At 43.1% G+C, this 19474-nt stretch overlaps 1 protein-coding gene across 2 annotated transcripts in view; it reads left to right on the top strand.

Annotated features, from left to right (window-relative positions):
- The first annotated feature begins 3884 nt into the window (after positions 1–3884).
- CPNE4 (copine 4) overlaps positions 3885–19474 on the top strand; it is a 226138-nt gene continuing 210548 nt past the window's right edge. For both annotated transcript variants that reach the window (XM_018909658.3, XM_030238078.2), the window contains exon 1: positions 3885–4023. The gene's annotated coding sequence lies outside the window, so the exon portion shown is untranslated. The remainder of the gene's footprint in view (positions 4024–19474) is intronic.

Genomic DNA, 19474 nt, shown 5'->3' with positions numbered 1-19474 from the left:
CCCATCTCTGAATACGATCAAAGCTGCCAATGTGTATCTATTGTGCCTATCTATGACACTCGTAAGGACCACATACAAAACTAAGAATAGCATCACTGCTGACAATAAAAAAACCCACTCATTCTCTGTGATGACTGTTGTACACACAGATTCACAACTCTAAATGTCATGAGAACAAATCTTGCTTTTTTTTTTTTTTTTTTTTTTTCCCAACAGTAACTTTGTTAAGAATAAATTAATGGAAGGAAATGGTAGACTGGAATTGATCCTCTATCAGTACAAATCAGAAATGAGTTTTAGGGCAACATATGGGATTTCTTTCCTTGGAAATACTCTGAAAGAACCCAGTTTTTCAGAAGGCAGATGATTTGAACTTCAGACTTTCTTTGCATACCTAAACTTTAATAAACAAAATGGTCCCACCTCACTAGTTGTTGTAGAGATCAAGTATTCAGTCTCCAATGAAATTAATCCAGGCCTTTTGCAAGGAACAGTGTCAATGAAGTTCCTAAGCAAAATCACATTTTCTGGCAAGAAAGTCAGATGTAAATGTCAGGTGAGCAGATCAATGCTTGCGGCAACAAACACCAACTTAGATCATCTAAAATGTTTTCAAAGCAGAGGAAGAAAAAAAAAGAGACAAAGAAGAAAGAAACATTTTTCCTGATGTGTTTTTGAAGGTCATGCTTTCCTCCTTTTAGAACTGATGGTGGCTGCTGGGCACAAGTTCACTAAGGTTTGCTGTGATTATGGTCTCAGGCAGTGCAATTTAGTCATATGGGCAACTGAGCAGTACAAGGCATGATCACATCCTGAAAAAATGTGTTCTAAAATGAGCACAAGGTACTCTGCAGGTAAGGCAGTAGCACTTGAATGTTTCCAATATGTATATTGGCTTGGGAGTACACACTGACCTGTCTCAGTGTGATAAGGTCTTTCCTGATCCATATAGGTACTAGAAGCAAGCAGGACAATTGTAACACAACAGTTTAAAAACAGTGAACAAGGCTGCTCTAGTTGCATCTGTAGCCTTTGTTATCCTGGCGGCACTTAACCCTTCTGCATCCTGCTGGGCAACTGCAGTGATTCATTTGTGTTCATCAATTTGTAGCTGACTCCTCGAGGCTTACATAAAGAAGTATGAAAGTACTTTTGGTCGTGATAAAATTCTCATTTTGCTGAAGCTGTAGAAGCTGTGAGTTTAAACGATGCATGTGCATCCTCCTCTTGTGATAACTGTAACCTGCACAGAGCTTAGCTGAGAGGTTTAATAAAGGTTTGTCAGAAATAAAAGGGCTGATGGAATGATGTTAATTCTTACTACTTTAAATCACCCTTTTTATTTAAAGATCTCCTGATTTATGCGAACTTCTTAGCAGCACTCGCACTGTAATGATTCTGGCAGCTGGCAAGCAGGAGTATCATCCCTCTCCTCTTTCCTCGGCACGCCTTGGTCCACTGAAGACATTCTGATGCCACCCGCAGGAGGACTCAGGTACTTTCAGCAGTTCTGTCCTAATTTACAGCAGCTCTCTGCCCTTTTAAGGGTGATTTAGCAAAACAAGCCCGTAATATTAGCAAGCAGAGGGGACGTCGAGGCATGTAGCTGTGTGGGCACATAGCTACAGGGTGATATTCAAAGCCCTTATTTGATCTGTGCCTCAGAATGAGAAGTATTATTTTAGTGCTGGAGTGTAAGATAGAGAACAGAAAGCTCCCTTGTCATGTTCATCTGGACTCAGACAAACACAGATGGAGGTTAGACCCTGCTCATTCCTTCTCACAGCCCCCTGCTGCAGGTTACCCCAGGGGTAGGCTCCAGCCTACAGCTAGACCACAAATCTGTTCTTTGAGAATCCTGCCAAAGCCACAGATGCATGAGGTCTCCCTCATTCCTGCAGGGCATCCTGTGTTTCTGGCTGTTTTCTAGAGAGCTGAGCACAACATCCAGCACCCTGGTGTGCAAGAGGCTGTGTCCCACTGGCAGGAAGCAGTGCCAGGGTGCTGTCACAGCTCCCAGCCATGACACAGCAAGCAGAGCCTGGGAGCCAAGCAGCCTCGCCCAGCAGTTATCCTGGGGCAGCACAACCTGCCTTTGTATTAATCCACAGATTTTCCCTGGAGGCTTCCCCTATGCAGATCTGTGCAATATGGTCCTGCTGATATTAAGCTAAAGAATTGTGAGATCCAAGTAAAATTAAGGGACATCTTGGCTTCCTGGAGAACTTGATTACCTTTATGGTTATGTTATTAAGCACTGGTACATAAGGAAAAAAAAAAATCACAGTTTTACAGAACAGTAACAGAGAAGAAGTAAGCACTGTTTATTATATTTAAATGAGTTTAGATGCATAGTTCTCATGGTACCATAAAAGTTATATAAGTTTATTTCTGTGAGTGCATAAATAGAATGACTTTTGATTTTAATGCTGTGAACAAATTACTGATCAGCAGGTTTTTTTGCATAGTATCCTCAGTAAAATGCTGCTTTTTGTTGCACTTTATCAACAACATGAAAAAAGATCAGGTTTACTGTGTATAGTTTCAACATTTGCACCAGTATCATGTTGAAGTCCCTAATTAGAGAGTCATGATGTTCTGACAGAGGACTTCAGCTATATCCCAAGAGGTGTCTCCTAAAATTTTTAATTTGGAAGGCTTGTGATGCATGTTCCTGGTTTGGGCTAGCAAATGTGCTTGCCTGCCTGTTCTGTGTTTCCACACCTCACAGTGTCAGGAGCAGTAGTCCAGCATTTGCCAGCTCAGCAAAAGTTGGCATCAAATTCACAGCACACACTGACTTGTTTCTGTCTCTCACTCCTTTCCTTTCCTGAAAAATTTGCATCCCTGGAGATACCTTCTCTTGATAATATTTATATGTTTTTATCTTTATGCCTGTTTGGAGGAGAATGGTATGAAACTGCACCATCTATCTCTTATGCTTCGGGAGCTCTGTCATTGTGCAATCATTGTGCCTCAGATAGGTCTTCATCGGATTCTTGTGAGGTAGGGAGGGGGGATTTGATAATAGAGATGGGGAGCTATGGCACAAAGATGCCATATTCTGCAAATATTTGGGCACTTGTTTAACTGACAAGTATGAATCCAATTCCCTGCGTGATCTGAGGATTTCTGGGAAGCCAGCCAAACTTTTAACAAGAACTCACTTCAGCATCACCACAGTCGCTTGGTAGATCGAGAACTGAGCGGCTGACATGGGTGGGCAAAGTCAAACAGTGAATCCTGATATCCCGAGTCCTTGTGCTGTGTTTTAACTGTAAGAACTCTCTTTTTCCTTAGCTGGGGCCATCCTCTCCCTTCATCCCGTTAGGACATTTAGGGAGGCACGGCAGAGTCAGAAAGAGCCCCGATGCCAGGAGAAGCCACGTCCCACAGCAGCCACCCAAGCTTGTTTCATTCTTTCAGGCTGGCACTGCTGCCTCCTTACCTTGTGGGCCTCGATGCATTTTCAATTCTGCCGGCATGCGGATGTTACAGCCCGAACTTACCACAATGTTTAACTCACTAAAAACACTGGTTGGACTTACTGGCGGCCCCTCAGCAGCAAACTGCATCGGGTGTGCTGAAGGGGCTCTCGAGAAGAGCTCGGGGCTCCCCGCAGGGAGGGCAGAGAGGTGTGGAGGAGCTCGGGAGGGAGCCCGGCGCCCGTCGGTGCCCGCCGCTCCCCGCAGGGAGGGCAGGGAGAGCAGAGAGGGGCGGAGGAGCCCCGGAGGGTGCCCGTCGCCCATCGGTGCCCGCCGCTCCCCGCAGGGGGCGCTGCCGGGCTCGGCGCCTCCGGCGCGGCCGGGGCCGGGGCGGCTCCGCGCGGGGGCAGCGCCGGGCGCGTCCCGCCCTCCCGCGTCCCCTCCCCTCGGCCGCGCCGGTGGAGCCGCCGGGCTCCCTCGCTCCTCTTCACATGGGGCTTGCCCTGCCGGCGGGACGGCGCTCCTGCTCTCCCGCCGACCGCTGACAGGGACCCGGCGCGGGAGAAGGGGGCTCGTCGCTGCTGCCGCCGGCGGGCAGGTAGGGGCGGGCGGGCGGCGCACCCGAGGGGACTCGGGGAGCGGGCGGCGGCGGCGGCGGCGGCGGGACGGGCGCGCCGGGCTCTGACGCCCCGGCCGGCGGTGCGGGAGCGGAGGTAGCGCACGTGGAGCGGTCACCTCGCATCCCGCCCGCCTCCCTCCGACCCTCGGTGCCGCCGCTCCGGCAGGGTCTTCCCTGCGCGGTTTCGGGATGCTCGCGGGACTCCCGCCGGTCACTTGCGGGCTCATCGCGGGGGGATTCTCTTCCCGGCTGCCGCGGGCAGCGGCGCAACTTCAGGGAGGAACCCGGGCGGGGACGCTGGTCTTCCCCGTTCGCCCAAAGGGGATGGTGTTTAATTAAAGAGCCGCGGATCTCCCGCTGTCTATTCCATCTTTTGCCTGTCAGGAGAACAGGTCCGTTATTTGTGAAATTAATCTTTGTCAGTTCCGGTGTTGTTACTTTTTCCCCTGTACACTACCAAATACAATTGATAGATTAAAACACAGGACGAATTCCTTATGCTGTTCAAGTGAGCGCTATGGGTTTGCCGAGTTCATATAATCTGATGTTCTCATAGCTCAAAATAAACCTTTTCATTAAAAAAGAGAAAACCGGAATCAGTTCTCAGAGCTTTTGATTGATTAGAGCTCCCTCGTGGAAATCAGCGGGGAGTTTTGCCTGATTAAGAGCTGTAAAATTGTCCTGAGGTTTGTTACACAACTGGCTGTAGTTGTGCAGTACGGGCTCAGTTAGGTAACTTTGCAACTGGATCTCATTTTCACTGGTCCAGCTGAAGTACTTTCAAGTCAAATTCTTTTCATTTCTCTGCTTTAAGCCCTCTCTGCTCGACGTGTACAAAGTAGGGGGAGGACTCTTTTTACCTGCCTTAAAGAAGAGTAAATGTGTTGGGTAAAACGGGAAGCTGGTGACATCCTTTGGAGAGATAACGATTGCAATTCAGAAATGCTCCATGTGTTTTGCCGGCAGTGCCAGGTTAACTGCTTTCATCCTGAACGTGTTTTATTTTGCTTGTGTTGCAGTTGAGCCTCAAATGCTCTATTTACTAACCAGGGACTCAGCTGTACCAAAAGGTGTACAGACATGCATGTAATCATAGTCTCTCCAGCAAAGAGCATGGTTTCTGGTGTGATTATGCAGAAATGTTACAGAAAACAGAGCATTGCTCCCAGAATAGCCTGGAGGTTTCAATTTCCACACATGTGAGCTGACTATTCAGTTACTGCTGTTCTGTTTTTTCTATGCTACCGAAATACCTGACAGTAAGCAGTTTACAGAATCCAGTCACTTGGTTGTGGAACTTTTCTTTTTGCTGCAACTGCAAGAGTTTATGTCAAATTGCCTTTTTGTTGGTTTTTTTTTTTTTTTTTTTTTTTAAGGCAGGAGAGTAGGTAGAATAAAATGGAAACTTTCTTGCCCTTCAAGTAGCAGCAACATTGGACCAGACTTGGGGAAGGTGGAACAAACAAAACCCAACATTTTTCTTTGGGGTTGTAAGTATTTTCAGATGAGAAAAACTCCTTTGGGATGGCACTTCTCAAGTTTGTTCTTGGTTCCTTGAAATTTCCGGTGGTGTAGGTCTGATTGATCTAGCTATTCAAATGAGGAAAAGGTATTGTGTGGTCTGTGGGGTGCAAATGCATGTTACTGGAAAGATTCAAATAGCCTTAAACTAGTCTTTAGTGGAGCAGGTGTATTTGCTATGTCTGGGACAATTGCACTGCCATTTAAAAGAATAGGGAGTGTTTCTGAAACAGGGTGTAACTTTGGTATTCAGTACTGGTGTTCCCAAACTGAGACCACAATCCAGTATGAATCCTTTGCATGTAAATTCAGTGTCTGCAGATACATGTTATTGCTAACCTCATTGGAGGTTGGATACCCAATATCTTTAAGGATAAGTCTATGGAAAAAACTCAGGGGTGAGATGAGCAGCTTTCCAGAGCTAGGGCAGTGGAAAACAAATTGTGTAACACTGAAGTTAAAAGTATTCAGGAAAGCTGTTAATAACATTCAAAAGGAGATCCTTAGTATGCATGTGAAGAGCATTATGAGTTTGTGGAGCTCAGTAGCCAGCATGCAGCTGAGCTATCATGCTTAACTGTCCATCTCCTACTCTTTGGGCAGGGATTTTTCTAAACCAGGGTGCTTAAAGGTACCCCAGTTTGAAGCACTGAACTAAGGTGAATTGTGGTGAACTAATTCAGCTCAAGAGATTGGATCTTTGAACCTTGAACAGAAAAACCATCCTCTTAGCAGTGTGCCAAAGCCTGGAGCTCTCCCTACACAGAGAATCTAATGGGATGCACATTGTGGTGTTCCATGTTCAGTGCTGGTTTAAAGGAGACTTTTCTATGGCAGCTAACACTTATATATCACAATTGTTGATTTGCCTTCATGAGGTGGGCTAAAAAGTGTCGTGGATATGAAGAGATTAAGTGCCTTGCTGAGTTTGAAGGAGCAAAACATTGAGGCCAGATTGGAAAAGGTCTAGACTGGCAGTTCGATCTGGCTTGTCTGCCTTGTTTGCTATAGATTGTTTGAGCAGCTCTTTCTAGGTATTGCATTCAATGGTTGGCTGACAACATTCAAAGTCTGAAGTGTTTTTCTATTACTTTCCATTCTATCTCTACACATGCACATGGTATTTGATAGACACTGGTGGTTTATCATGCTGTCATAGCTTCCCTTTTCCTGGTTTATTATTTTGATGCTTTAAAATCCTCTATTAGACTCCATGCAAAAATAACACTTTTAATGGATGGTTAGAATGTGAAATTTGAATGTGAGATAGCCAGTGGTCAGCATTATGGTTCCTGTGCCACCATTAGTCAGCAGCTCTTCACATAAATATCCAAGCTAAGATTTAATATCATCTGCTGTAGGGAATCTCACTGGAAAAGTGACTTTAGGTAAGCAGGAAGTTCTGACTGGAGAATGAAGGATACATGCCTACAAAGAGCTATGCCAAGGCTGATGTGAAATGGTAACTTGGGGTTTAAGCATTTGTGACTCAAAAGTGTAAGTCCATTTTTGCTCCTAAAAACTGCAGTGTAAAACTTTAGGGTGTCTAAGTATTTTTAGTCTTTTTGCAAGATGCCTGACAGCAAAACCTGCAAAGTAACTGGTCTGAGGAGTTCTGCTTTTGTCTGCCCTTAGAACCGAAGTGTCCTTTGCTGGTGCAGTTGCCTATGTTGGTAGAGGGAGGTTTTTATTCAGTTTACATTCACATTTGAGCTACTAAAGACACTCATGTTGTTTCCCATTAATCAGCCAACTGTAGTTACTGTCTTTGAGCAAATGGAGTTGTGTTAATTTGCTCCTGCTTGCCCTTTTATGCTGCAAATGCTACACAGCTGTGAAGTTGCCATCTAGCTTTGACTCAGGACACATTCTTCTTCCAAGTGGTGTGCAGTCCTCAAACAGCCTGGATTCTCAGAGAAAGGTAGGTCTGAAAGTGGCATTTGTGGCCCAGAAAAAAGCTACACAGAGATAAGGGGAGCTACATGCACGCTTAAAAACTAGCACATGCCCAAGTGTTTTGGTGAATAAGCTGGAATGCTTTGCTGAATCACAGCTGTGAGGGTGCAGAAATACTTAACCTCTAGTGTCTGGTGTGGCTGAGTGCAGCGCTTGGAGTGAATTTCAGGGCAGGTGCTTGGATACCATCCGGACAGCAAAAATTAACCAGGACTGGGGCTGTACCTTCCACAGACAGGAAGGGAAATATTTCGCTTTACTGGGAAATTTTACCGGTACTTTTTCTTTCTCTCTGATGCTCAAACGCTGAGTAAAAGCTGATGCAGTAAAAACCCAATTCCCATTGATTTCCTTAAGAAAACGATTATGCGAAGGGTGTGTCTAAGCAAGCTGCCTTGGCAGCTCCACCTGCAGCCTGCAGAAACGGTGGGATTTGCCCAATAATGACGTTTCTGTGTCAGTCCCTGTTAACTGATTCCATACGCGGCACCAGCGCTAAGTGTGGAAATCCCGGTACCGACCCGGTCTTGGTCCCATTAATCCATCCGCGACCTCCGCGGGCGGCGGTGACGCTCCCGGTGACGGTCCGGGAGCGGGGCCGGGGGTCCGGGAGCGGGGCTGGGCGCTCCCGGCGCTCCCGTCTCGGCGGGCGGGGCGGAGCCGCCGGGGGGCGCCCGAGGACCGGCGGAGCTCGCGGGGATCCCGGCGCATCCCGAGATACCCGGGATGCCGGAGGGTGTGCGGGGCGGGACGCGCATCCCGAGACACCAGAGCCTCTCCCCCGGTGAGGGGCATCCTACCCGCGGGATGCGCATCCCAAACCACTTGTTCCTCTCCCCTGTTGCGGCACATCCTGCGCTCCCTCCCGTTCTCAGCGATCGCCTGCTTTACCTGGGTCATACTGTGGTGTCCTGCGACCATCAAAGCCCTTCCTTTCATTGTGAGCCTCGTTATGTATAGGAGCTCGTCTGAGCAGGAGATTCCTCTCCTAACTTAGCTCGCTGCACTCCCCCCGCCCTATTGCTTCCACTGCCACCTTCTTTGATAGCCTGACTGAAAGCAGAGCAAGAATGGGATGGGGCACTAAGAGGGTTCTTGCCTAGACCAACCTTTTATGGCTAAAGCAGCAATTCCTGGCTGTGTGACTGATTTCTCGTTTCTTGTCAATATTGTGTGATTGACACAGGGGGAATACCCACACTGTTATTTGCTAGTGACTGCAAAGTGGGTCAGCAAAGCCTGAGATCAGTGGCTGTTACAGAGAGCAGGAGTAGTACCGAGTAAGATTCCCTTTAGTTGAGCAGGGGACAAATGGAAAGCAGGTGAGCCCTAAGTAAGAAAAGTTTGTGTAAAAGACTGAGCTGAGGAGCTGCTAGGGCAATTAATCCATGATTTTCTAACCTACTGCCTTGTGTAAGTTCCACCTGTGAATTGATCACTAAAAGTTACTTGGATTGTCAATCATCAGGCAGCAAGGTAGTCATTCACTGTGTATCTGGAGAGGGCAAGGCACCCTTCTCACAGGTGGAAAAAGCCAATAATTTGGATGTGGATTGCAGCTTGACAGGGACAGTCCCAGAATTCATTTCTGACTCTTTTTAAACTGTTTACTTGAGAGTTTCTCCTTTTGCATTATGTTGTCCAGAGCCTTCTGGCAAGATTGTTGTCTTTAGTAATGCTTGCCACTCTGGCTCAGCATAATGTGAAGGACTGGGATTTCTAATGTTAGTTGCCATCTAGAAGAACTCTGCCAAAATCAACTGAGTATTGTGAAAAAGGCAGAACTGGCTTGTTGAATTAAAAATATCTTGTACCATATCTGCAGTAAGGTAATAACTGTACCATTATGTGAGGACTGTGACTGGCACTTTGAAGTCATTGCCAGTAAAATCTTCAGAAATGTGGACAGATGAATAACCTACAGCTAACAGTGTGCTAAGTAATGTAGACAGCTGTTTCTTATTTGCTTTTACACTAATTGCTGCTGCTGTTACCATTGCATTTGTGAGTTGATAGCGTTTCACATCATTTGTATGCTCCTGGTGCAAATGGTGCCCTGGTACATCATGTGTTGATAAAAGCAGATGCTTTTACTTGGCTTTTAATTTATCGTGCAAGTTTTATGGGATCATTAGAGTTCACTGAAAAAGAGAGAAAATGACTTGGGGATCTTGCCAGACATTTGGCCAGGCAAGCTCATCTTTGTATAGTGATCAAAGAAAGGAGGAAGAAAAGAAAATCTGTAAAAATTCATGAAATTATTTATTTGGAATGAGTGTGTAGATGAAGGAGAAGAGGGAAGGGAAAATAGAAAATTGGAGTAGCCTGCCTGTCAGAATGTTTTAAGTAGGGTCCAGTCCTCTGTGAGGGCTTGCAGGCAGCTTGTAACTGCTTGGGGAAGTTCTTTTTAAAGTCACAGAAAGCTTTCAGTTTTAAGCTTGCATTAAAGATCTGGGCTGAGGCCCAGCTTCACTTGTGTGGAAAATACTTTAAAAAAAATGCTATACTAAAGCTTTATTTAATTTTTTTGTGTGTGTGTATGTGTGTGTGATTTTGGAGATGTACAAAATACAATGTCAGCTCCTTATGGTGAGGATGATAGTATATGCTGGAGGTGACCACAGTGAAGTTAAGAAAGATCAAGCAGAAACCTTTAAGGCACCTGTAATTTTCTCTGAATTTAGGAAAAGTCCATTTGGCCCTTTGTCTAAGTTAAGTGGTGCCTGACTATTTGTAGTTTTGATTTTGCTTCTCTTGGTGACATAAGCAGTCATGCTAACTTCGCTAGAGATGCCAAATAAATATTTCTGTTAGTTTGGATTTTATATCTTAAAAGATCATTTGCAACTTGTAAGGAAAATGCCTTCCTTCTCCTATCCATCAAAATCTTGTCATCTGTAAGAAAAAAATTAGGTTAGAACTGCAGAGTAGTCAGAAATGAAGAAACTGGTGAACTCTGTTAGAAAGTCACTTTTTCTTCACAAGATGAGATACTCTGTGTCTCTATCAAGGACTGGGAGATGAGGCAGAATAAATGTTCATTATATGCGGGTTGTAACTGCAGTTTGAAATGTCAGAAGCAGCTTATAATTAAATACAGGAGACTAAAACTTCATTGCTGAACACAGAATTGTGATAAATGGCTGATTTAAAATAAGGTATACATAAAAAGGCATGAAAATATGTAAATATTTTTATGAGATTATCCCTTAGTATTGAATTAAACATTGTCTCACTTCTGTAATTATTCTAGGTGCAAATAATGATATGAAAGTGACTGATTATACAAGAAAATATTTTTTGTGTGAGTTGAATTTTAATAGTCCTATTTATAAATTATGTTTAACTGTGGACTCAAGGAAGAGATACCTGAATAAGCTGATGCAATGCTTCCCCATCAACTCAAAACAGTTTGCAATAAAAACTGCAGCATTAAATAAAATAGATTGCAAGGATAAGTTAATTGGAAAAGTACTCTTCAGGTGATTAATTCTTAAATGTTTTCCATGGACTAGTAAGGGAAATGATATTTCAGTTTTTGCACTCAAAGCTAAAATGTCTGGTTCATTGGGACTTATTATGTTTGAACTTTCTGATTTCATCAGTGCATTCATAACCATAGAATTTTTTAACTTTTCAGTGAATTTGGTTGGCAGCACGGATTCTGTTGGATGGAGCTCCTGTTAGCCACCCCTGTGGGGAGAAGCTAATGCATTTAGCTGTGGTGTTCCCTTGGCCACTTTGCTGACAAAGTGAACAAAGAGTGTGTGCACAAAGAGACTATGAAAACAAGATACACATAGTTTTAAAATTGTTACTTACCAACTGAGAAGTGTGGTAGGTGACTAGCAAGCAGGCAAAGCACTGACATACCATTCTAAGGCACCTGCTTCACAACCTCACAGGACAGCCAAGGCTGGAAGGCACCTCTGGAAGTCATTTGGTCCAATTCCCCTTTTTAAGCATGGCCACTTAGAGCCAGTCACCCAGAACTGTGTCTAGGTGGTTTCTGAATTTCCCCAGGTAGGGAAACTGCCACTTCCCTGGGCAAGTTGTGCCAGTGCTTGGCCACCCTCACAGTGCAAAAAGTGTTTTCTGATCCTCAGAAGGATGTGTTTCACTATGCTTCATGTTGTGCCTGTCACATCTGGTCTAGTCACTGGGCATGACTGGAAAGAGGCCAGCTACATCCTCTGTGTGCCCTCTCTTCAAATATTTGTGTATGTTAGTAATTTCCCCCCTGAGCCTTCTGTTCTCAAGGCTGAAGAGTTCTTCCTCCTATGTGAGGTGATCCCATCCCTTAATTATCCTTGTGGCCCTTTGCTGGTCTCTCCAGTGTGTCCATGCTGTTCTTCCACTGAGGAACCCACATCTCCAGGTGTGGCCACACTCATCCTGTTGCCATTGCTGGCCTGGCAGTCATCGCTATTGGGGAAAGTTCACTTCTACTGTGCCTTGGATGGACTGATCCTCAGTTTTGCTGGGTTTTCTTTTTTCACAGCTTTTTGTGGGTAATTTTTGGTTTTGGTTGTTTGTTTGTGGCTTTTTTTTTGTTGTTGTTTAGTTTTTTTGTTTTGTTTGGTTTTTGGGTTTTCTGAGTCCTTGAACTGTGAACAGCCTAGGATCTTCCAAGGATCTTATGTCTAGCTGCAGGTTTACCATTGCTGCCTCTCATGGCTCTAGTCTGAGTATTGCTGCACAGCTTTCTTGCAAGCTGGCAGTTTCCTTAGAAGTTTCATTCAAGGTTATGCAGTTCTGCTGTGTCAAAACTAGGCCTTGAGTCACAGATAGCTGAACCCCTAGGAGGAGGATTCACACAGAGCTGAGGTGTGAAATCAGTATGAGCTGTGCTGTGCCAATTCCCTTAGGAGGACACACAGTGAATAGTAGCTGCAAGGTTATTTGAACTACTTTCAAAATAACTGGATGTTGGCTGGAGAAGCCTTGTAACTTAAGCCTTCTCTGTGCTGGACTTTTACCTGTCAGTGTGATTTTTGTATGTGTTTCTGGCACTAATGGGGTTTGTAATTGGCTCTTTGCCTGGTCCTAGACAGAGACAAGTGGTGCTGATGTGGATTGCCTATGGTCAGGAAAACTCTTATTTTTGTGCCAGAAAAGGTTTATGTTAAATATTGGGAAAAGTTTCTTCACTGAAAAGGTTGTCAAGCTCTGGAACAGGCTGCCCAGGGAACTGGTGGTGCCACCACTCCTGGAAGCATTTAAGAGATTCATAAATGTGTCACTTAAGGACATGGTTTAGTGGTGGACTTGGTAGTGTTAGCTTAACTGTTGGACTCAGTGATCTTAAAGGTCTTTTTCAACATAAGTTATTCTATAATTCTAAAACAAAAGGCACAAAAACTATTAAAAAGAGGAAATAGAGGAAGGTGAAGCTCAAGATGTTGACACAAGTTGTAAAGGAGCGACGGACTGAGGGTGAGAGTCAGGATATGTTCCTGCTATGTTACATGCAGGAAAGGGTGGTGCAGTAAGTAAAATTAGAAGAAGTTAAAAATAACAACAAGTTTTATGAAGAGACAAGATGATACTTTTAGTATTTCCCAAGGGATAGAAGGATCAAACATTACAAGTGTGTTTTAATGAAAAACAGCTGGTAAAGTTCTCACTTTCCTAAAATGCAAAGCAAAACTTATATTCCATTCACTGGTGCTAGAATTATTCCTGTCTTGAATGTCAGGAAAGGAATAGAGAACCAGGTAAATGCTTTTTGTATTTGTAAGTTTTCAGACTTGGAACTTCTGTTATCTGCAGTGGAAAATCAGGTCAAACATCAGGAAAAACTTTCTCATTGGAACAGTAGTGCAGCAGAAAAAAAATCTGAAATAATTGAGATTTAATTTGCTTGAAGGTTTGAAGAGCAGAGAGTGTCTACTGTGAAGTTTTCAGATACAGTTAATTCAGTTTTGGGGACAAATGACATTTCAGCCTCATCCTTTATGATTTTATGAAATCTTCCAGAAGTAGGCTTTCAGATTTGTTTGATCCTTTCTACACCAGAGGTGTGGCTTTCTTAAATTGTTAATATCTATGCAGGACATGAAGGAAGCCAACATGTTTCTGACAGAAAATCACACAAGTTAACCAACTGAAAATAATGGGGTTTGTTTTGATCTTGATTTTTTCCTTGAACTAAGAGTTCTGACAGTGTGCAGCAGGTAATGGTCCTATTTTGTAAACTGGCTATTTATTAATGCTTTTTTGATCTATTTGCTGTTGCAATTTAGATATTTGACTGCTTGAAGTGTCTTCTGTGGCTTGCTAGTCAAGTGCTAGTTTGACACCTTGGAGAAGTGTCACCCACCCCTCTTGGTGCTGGAGGTGTGTAAAGTGTGATGTGAGTGACTTCCCACAGCTCTTTATGAAGAGGGACAGACGCTGTGGTAGCTTCCTCAAAGAAATGCCACTTAAAGCTTCAGACATGGGGGCATAAGCATTCATCAGGTGTTATCAAAGGGACTGGCACATCAGCCATCCTCTACTTTCTGCTTTGTTAAGGATTATTTTATGCACTGGAGTGGTGGTTGTATGTGGTGGTGGTGGTTGTGTGATTTGTTGCTTTATTTTGGTTGCAGCTTGGTTGCTTTTTTTTGTGAAGTGTTCAATTTGAGAGCAGTTAAATTGAAGAAGTTTTTACAGGATGATTTCTGCTAGTCTTGTTTTTCAATTGGATGACAAGACTGTATGTATGCTAAAATTCTCTTTTTCATTAGGATGTGATGCTGAAGAATGACTTTTCCCCATCCATGATCTTTACTTCCTGCTGTAGCAAAACAAAAATTTGCAGGGATTCTTGTATCCACTAGAAATTTCTTACAGCATTGTTCTTTCCAGGTGTTTCTCAAATTAGGGGTTGATTTTGTCAGCTAAGTAAATGGGCTTGATTGGTTTGTTTAAAAATAGTCAGAATATCAGATACATTTTGTTTTGAAGTTCTCTAAAACCCCTTTTGAAGAAGCATTCTTTAAACTTTTTGGAGTCAACTGCTCAAAGAAATGTACTTGAAGGCAAGCAGTGACTCTCAGAAGGGCTGACTGGAGGAGATTTAAAAATTAGCTATTCTAATCTGCAATGGATATGGATTTGCTTTGAACCAATGTTTAAATGGTGCTCACAAAAACTAGTTTCACTGTGAAGATGTTTGTTTCCTGCCTTAAACAAATCTTTATTTTCTGCGCCTTGATACTCATGATGTTAATGCATTGATTTGTTTTCCTGTCCTATTAAACTATGCTAGTCCTTCTTTTACTGGAATAAATCTGTTCCTGACAGTTTTCTTTCATAAACACTATCTACATGGCATTAAGAAGGCTCAAACTTGGTTTGTACTGTGTAAGTTTAAGATGAAGCATGACTTTTACAAGTGAAGCCAAATAAAGATATTCTGTAGGAATTTAGGATGGTAATGTGCATAAAGCAGAGTTTTGCATGACTTGAATTTTACTACCTTCCTTCCTATAATTCCTTTCACTGTTAGTAGTTAGTCTGTAATCATTCTCTAAAGTGAGTACCCAGAGTTAATTTCCTTACTTGCACTTATGACTTGGGGGTGTTTTATTATGGAATAGTTATGTTTAACCACCCAATTAGCAGGTGAGTGATTCTTTCATGCTATTGCATCCATTTATCTGTGACCATCCATTGTCTGATGTGAATTTTTTCAAAGAGTGCTGTTTTTAACTGTGGCTGGAGGCTAAGCTGGGGTTGAATGAAATAGCAGAGAGAGAATGTTGAGGATTTGATCAATTTGAAATGGTCCATTTCTCCTGCAGTTCAAGACAATTAGGGAAGATGGATGCAGCAAGTGACTAGCAGTGTAACTGATCTCCTTAAATTCACTGACAAAATATGAGCTGCACTCCAGAAATTTTCACAGATGACCAGTGTGTAGGTTTCCAGCAGAGCACAAGTTCTGTAGAAGTGGCAGTGGCCAGTGGTTACAGAAAGATATGGGAAAACAAAGGAGAGAGAAGCCCTCATGTTTTTCATGCAGCTGTTGCCAAGAAACTCCAGTTGAACATAACCTGTTATTGATTGTGGTTTCCTTGGCTTTGTGAAGGTATATACATTAGACCACAAATTCAGTTTCTCTAAAGTGGCTCTCATGTGATTTATCCCTGGCTCTGTTAGTGAGGAATTTTTGTAGTCTGAATTTTGTGTTGGGTTTTTTTGTTGTTTATTTGTTTTAAATTGAATATGAATGCTGTAAGCAGATGGAGAACACCTAATGGACTTGCAGGTGCAAAATAAGGTAGAAGGTCGTGTCACTTGTGTTGAAGTGAAGGAAAAATTAGTATGCAGCTAAAAGCTTATGAATGAGCCAGTGATGGGTGTTAAATGCTCTTATTAGCCACTTGTTAGGGGGAAAACACAGAAGATGACCTCTGTGGAAAAGGCAATGCATTAGCTGTCAGTGTAAGATGTCTTGTGAGCCTTGTGAAGAGTGAGGCAGTCAGGTTTGGTTTGCTTTGTTTGTCACCCACCACGGAGAGTGGCTCGCCAGGATTCCTCTGCAGAACAAACAGTGCGTGAACAGCAGAAACTTTGGAGCAGAGGAACTGGAAGTTGTTGATAACTTTTTTGGTTGATAAGGGTAGAGATGGGTGGAGCTGGTGAGCACTTTGCAGGAAGTCCTGCTGGAATTGTCTGTTAATCCCTACTTGCCTGTACAGTTGGGCTTACATAGATGATGAACACCTGAAAGGGCCCCTTGTTACCGCTCCCATGGTGAAATCACTTGTGTTACCAGGGTGTGATCCATGAGAGCTCATGTCATCCCTTTCCTGCTGGATGATCTCTGTTTCTCTTTAAGGGGTGTGGGTCAATGCTTGGAGCTGTGTGAGGCTCTGGTGACAAGGAAGGCTGGCCATGCCTGTTTTAAATACTTTGCTAAATCATATTTGTGCTTGCAAGCATCCATGTATGTTTTCAGAGATGCACTCAGACTTTAGGCAGAGAAGATTAAATAAGCTTTGAGCATCAGCATGATTTAGCAGCAAAGGTTTCTCCAGCTGTCACTTGGCCCTCTCTCTGTGCTGCACTAGTCACCACCCACATTATAAGGCAATACAAAGGAAGGCTGTGGGGTCTCAGAGCACTGATTTGGTGACTTTTCAGAAAGGAGACGATCAGAACATTTCCCTATTGCAAGTAAGAAGAAAAGATGCTTAAAAATCAAACCAAACAATCTCAAGGAAACAATTTGAAGCATTAGCCCCACTCCATGTTTTCATGACAGCTCATGAAGAAGAAACATTAGGCAAAAAATGCTGAGAGGGTTTTCTTCATTAATTATTTCTTGTAGGATGTGGGGTTTAAGGATTTCATGCATCTGGGATGCTTTGAAAATGGAAAGTGGGATGGGAAACACTATTTTCCAGTATGTTTTTTCCTGTTTGTTATTACAGAATTACAGCCTTTGCAGAGCCCAGTTTTGTGACTTTACTGGGTTTTTTGCATCATAAAAAATGCTCACAAAGCACAAAACAACACCGAGTTAGGTAGAATATGAAAAAAAAAGCAAACCTAACAAACTACAGTGACACAGTTTAATATCTTACATTGTTTTGTTATCTTGTTTTCTTGTTAGTGGTGAAAATGATAAAACAAGTTGTAATCAGTGTCTCAAAATCAAATGTAAACATCTGAAAATTTTCAGATTTTTTTTGTGTTCTATTTAAACAAATGATGGATAAAGATTTTCAACTGAGTGTTTTTGTGTTTTATTCAGAGATAGAGGACAGGCTTTTAGTACTCAATAAATATCTAGCTCTTGGTTCTACTCAGCTCTTACTGTTAGGCTTTTCTAAAACAGACTTTAAGGAGTTAATGGTTCTCTTTAACCATATTGTTAAGTTAAAAAAGCTTTAAAAAACCCCCAAACTTGCTTATAATTTTTTCATATTTGTGTAATAACGCTTATTTTTTTCTAATTTTAAACTTATCATAGAATCATAAAACAGTTTGTGTTGTAAGGGATCTGAGATATAGCCTAGTTCCAACCTCTCCATGGCCAGGAACATCATCTAGTAGGTCAGATTGCTGAGGTCCCCATCCAGCCTGGCCTTGAACACTCCAGTGATGGGGCATCCACAGCTTCTCTGGATAACCTGTTCCAGTGCCTCACCACCCTCACAGCAGAGAATTTCTTCCTAGTATCTGAGAGAGTGAAGATTTAGGTTAAATACCCGTCCCCCTTGTCCTGCCACTCTCTGCCCATGTAAAAACTTGCTATACTGAAAGGCCACAATTAGGTCTCCCTGGAGCTTTCTTTTCTCCAGGCTGAACAGCTTGGTTTGTTGAACTTCTTCATGAGGTTCTTCTCATGGGCCCACTTCTCAGGCTTGTCCAGGTCCTTCTGGATGGCATCCCAATCTTTTTCTTTCTCTGCATCAACTGCACTGCTCCTCTTGGTGTCATCTCCTAACTTGCTGAGGGTGCCCTCAGTCTTGCTTTTTATGTCATTGATAAAGCTGTGATAGGGCTGAGATCCCAAGACAGAGCCCTGAGGAGCAGCCCTTGCCATCAGTCTCCACTTGGCCATGGAGCCACTGACCACAACTCTGGCTGCATCAGTCCAGCCACTTCTTCATCCAAAAAATAGTCCATACTTCAAACCCATGTTTCTTCAGTTTGGAGATAAGGACGTCATTTAGGACTGTGTCAAAGGCTTTAGAGAAGTCCAGGTATATTGCAATGATGCCTTCCCTTGTGGACTGTTGCCATCACTTCATCATGAAGGCCATAAGATTGGTCAGGCATGATTTGATCTCAGTAAAGGTGTGCTGGCTCTCTTGGATCACCTCTTTTTGTCTTGTATTTTTTCAAGGGGATCTGCTCCATGATCTTCCCAGGCACAGAGGTAGGTGAGGTAGGTTCACTGGTAGTGTTCTTCCCTTTTTAAAAGCAGGAGTCATTTCCCTTTTTCCAGTCACCAGGAGCTTTACCTGACTGCCATGACTTTTCAAATATGATGGAGAGGGGCTTGCCAACAAACCTGCTCTTTGCTTACAGTGGGAGGAACATTGCTACCCCAAACCCAGCCCAGATGTTCAGGGACTAAGAGATATGAGAAGCCTGATTTATACTCCTAAACCATTGACCTGGATTGAAGCAGATGTGCTTTCTGGCTTTCATTTGTCAGGAAACATTTGTCTTTTCTTGCAGAGTCAAGTGAATAAAGTGTTTGATTTTTAATTGGCCATTGAACCAAGTAACCATAAATGCTTGCTTTTACAATGTACAAATTTTATATTGTATAGAAATCTTCATCTAACTTGTTATTTTCAAAGAACAATTAATTTTTTTTTTTTTTAAGATTTGGGAGGTTCAAATTAAATATTCTTTTCCTAAAGAAAAAAATTTATTTTCTGAAGTATCTTTCATGACTGCAGAACACATAGGTGGCCTTAAAAGTCAACAGCAAGGATTGCTGGTCCTTAAGTGCATGGGCTAGTGGTTAGAGGAATTTCTGGGTAAATGAAACTTTCTTTTTCTGTAAAATGTTTGTACTTGGAGCTGGGCCAGAGGACAAGAGAACTGCCTGGATTCCCTGCTCAGCTGTCTGCAGCAGGGAGAGGAGGTGCAGTGCCTCTGCTTCAGCCTGGTTTCATGTGCTGCTGGACTGCATCACTGGCAGGGACACACTGACTGAGGCAGCATCAGTTAAATGCATTAATAGCACTGGTGTTTGGAACAGAATTTTTACTCAATTTTTTGTTGAAGGGATTTAGCAAAGTGAGTGGAAATGATGAATAACTTGGTGTATCGGAGGGACTGAAGCTCTGGGCTGTTGGGTTGTTTATCTGAATAAACATTTTTGGTAGCTCTTACCCCATCCTATTCAACTTGTTTGGGAACCTCTTGCTATTGTACAGGGTATTGCCAGCTGCCAAGGGAAGTGGTGGCTCCCAGCTTCTTTTGCTCTTGCTCCTGG

Source organism: Serinus canaria, chromosome 2, assembly GCF_022539315.1.
Source record: "Serinus canaria isolate serCan28SL12 chromosome 2, serCan2020, whole genome shotgun sequence".
In the NCBI taxonomy this organism is placed as follows: Eukaryota; Metazoa; Chordata; class Aves; order Passeriformes; family Fringillidae; genus Serinus; species Serinus canaria.
Note: the sequence above shows the minus strand (reverse complement) of the source record. Positions and strands in the feature narration are given on the sequence as shown.